The 2,972-nt window shown below is 47.7% G+C and overlaps 1 long non-coding RNA gene across 1 annotated transcript; it reads right to left on the bottom strand.

Moving 5' to 3' along the window:
- Positions 1–1,188: 1,188 nt before the first annotated feature.
- LOC308588435 lies at positions 1,189–2,543 on the bottom strand. Its single transcript, XR_014008759.1, has 2 exons — positions 2,442–2,543; positions 1,189–1,627 (listed from the first exon to the last, which is right to left on the bottom strand). It is a non-coding gene; the product is annotated as an uncharacterized lncRNA (long non-coding RNA).
- Positions 2,544–2,972: the final 429 nt, after the last annotated feature.

Raw genomic sequence — 2,972 nt, 5'->3', positions numbered from 1 at the left:
AAATTCCTGTTTTGATTTATTCTTTATTTTTTCTAATAGACCATCTAATTCTGCATATTCTGTCAGCTTTTGGATCTAATCAGAACCCCTCCCCCCCCTTAATGGTTCTTCACCCAGGCCAGGGGTCAGCAAACATTTTCAGCAGGGGGCCAGTCCACTGTCCCTCAGAACTTGTGGGGGGCCAGACTACGGTATATTGGGGGGGGGGGGTAAACGAATTCCTATGCCCCACAAATAACCCAGAGATGCATTTTAAATAAAAGGACACATTCTACCCATGTAAAAACAAGCTGATTCCAGGACCATCCGCAGGCCGGATTAAGAAGGCGATTGGGCCGGATCCGGCCCCTGGGCCTTAGGTTACTACCCATGACCCAGACGATGACTTCACCAGAACCTAGCCTGGATATTATTTGAACACTTGCTGGAATTCAGGGCTTAGAAGGGTCTCAGCATACAGCTTCCTGCCCACCCCACCTCAAACGCATAACAAAATCTTTTCAGGGAAGCACACAAGTTTTCAAATTTGAAGAACATTGCCTTACTTTTAAAGAAGAGCTATGTGATGGTTTGAAGCTTGCATTCACTCTGCAGATGGGCAGGCTACAAATAATAAAAGTATTGCTGTTATTGTTATTATTTTATTTTATTTATTTTATTGGAGCAATAAAGGGAACATTATTTGGTGATAGATTATTTTTTGGGAGGGTGGGAGGGAGATAGCTTGGAAGTAGCACTGCGGTAGCCGGGGTCTTTGTTTGGATCTTGAAGGAAGGCAACTGCTGCATAAATGCGAAGCAGTACTTGTTTTTTAAATGAAAAGTGTTGTTGTTTAGTCGTTTAGTCGTGTCCGACTCTTCGTGACCCCCTGGACCAGAGCATGCTAGGCACTCCTGTCTTCCACTGCCTCTGCAGTTTGGTCAAACTCATGCTGGTAGCTTCCAGAACACTGTCCCACCATCTCGTCCTCTGTCGTCCCTTTCTCCTTGTGCCCTCCATCTTCCCCAACATCAGGGTCTTTTCCAGGTGGCCAAAGTCTTGAAGCCTCAGCTTCAGGATCTGTCCTTCCAGTGAGCACTCAGGGCTGATTTCCTTCAGAATGGAGAAGTTGGATCTTCTTGCAGTCCATGGGACTCTCAAGAGTCTCCTCCAGCACCAGAATTCAAAAGCATCCATTCTTCGGCGATCAGCCTTCTTTATGGTCCAGCTCTCACTTCCATACATCACTACTGGGAAAACCATAGCTTTAACTTGACGGACCTTTGTTGGCAAGGTGATGTCTCTGCTTTTTAAAATGAAAAGTACTTAGGCATATAGGCCTTTTGGAGGATGAGCTGTAGCTGCAGCCCTCACCCAGCCCTTTGGTCCATGCAAAATCCGTTTGCTCCTTCCGCCACCCACTAGGCTCAGTGAGTAATCGGAGATAAGATCAGCAGTCCCAGGGAAGGAAGGGGGGTATCCAGTCCGAGAGGGCAGGAAGGGGGAAAAGTCTTGTTACGGAAATTACAGGGGGGGGGGGGACATCTTTAAAGTTGTTAAATGTTACAAATATTATGCCTGAATGTATCCTTTCAACTTGACAGCTCAGGGAAGTTACCTAGCTTTAAAAATAATATAAAATCAACCCCTTTGCCAGTTTCCTCCATTCCAAAGCTATTTTCCCCTTGAAAAAGGACTCCAGGTAGTGCCCACAGGTGACAACTGCTGAGCTGATTGTTGGCCAAGGAAAGCCTAATCCCATCACCAAACTTACCAAGGGGTCCAGACATGCAAAGGAAGTTCTATTGTACTTTGGGTGGTGGGACTTCAGAGGTGCTTATACCTGGGTCTTGCCCTGACATGTCTGCTTATGCTAATTTTGAACCAAGGACTTGTCTGGACCTGTTTGCCAAGACTGAACTAGTGTAACCCCCGTCTAAAAAGGTAAAGGGACCCCTGACCATTAGGTCCAGTCGTGACCGACTCTGGGGTTGCGGTGCTCATCTCGCTTTATTGGCCAAGGGAGCCGAAGTACAGCTTCCGGGTCATGTGGCCAGCATGACTAAGCCGCTTCTGGCGAACCAGAGCAGCGCACGGAAACGCCGTTTACCTTCCCACCAGAGCGGTACCTATTTATCTACTTGCACTTTGATGTGCTTTTGAACTGCTAGGTTGGCAGGAGCAGGGACCGAGCAACGGGAGCTCACCCCGTCAGGGGATTCGAACCGCCGACCTTCTGATCAGCAAGTCCAAGGCTCTGTGGTTTAACCCACAGCGCCACCTGAGTCCCTAACCTCTCCTTGTCTACCCCTCCCCTTTTGTGACATGTCAGTGATGTAGCAATGATGTAGCAGTGATGCTGCACAAACTGTATTCTGGGATATGGTGGGGAAGTTTTAAAAGTCCTTGTCTCCCCATCCTTGGGGTTCAAAATTCCTCTTTGAACCTGTTGCGCAATAAACTTTGGTCTACAGCTATTTGCTCCGGTTGGTGGCTGGACTCCTTCCTTTATTCTGCAGGGCTCTGCCTGACGATCTGGGTGACTGAGCAGCCTCGCACATAGATTTTTCCATAACAGTCTGCAATCCCATGAAAGAGGTGAAGGTCTGTCTGGGAAGAAGGAGTGTCCTTGTAGGGCCAAGTGAGGACTCCATCACTACTGCAAGGGGTTGGCACTGATGTAAACAAAATCTGCTCCTCTTCCCTTACCCAAGAGCCCATATAGAGTCCTTAAGTGGGTTCCCTATCGGTAGGAGGAAATAACAGAGGCCAACCAGAGAATATTGAGAAGCAAAGGACACTGACAAACTGGAATGTGTCCAGAGGAGGGCAACCAAAATGGTCAAAGGCCTGGAAACGATGCCTTATGAGGAACGGCTAAGGGAGCTGGGCATGTTTAGCCTGGAGAAGAGGAGGTTAAGGGGTGATATGATAGCCATGTTCAAAGATATAAAAGGATGTCACATAGAGGAGGGAGAAAAGTTGTTTTCTGC

This window comes from Podarcis bocagei, assembly GCF_964188305.1.
Source record: "Podarcis bocagei genome assembly, chromosome: 5".
In the NCBI taxonomy this organism is placed as follows: Eukaryota; Metazoa; Chordata; class Lepidosauria; order Squamata; family Lacertidae; genus Podarcis; species Podarcis bocagei.
The sequence above is the reverse complement of the archived record's forward strand: the minus strand, read 5'-3'. Positions and strand labels throughout refer to the sequence as shown.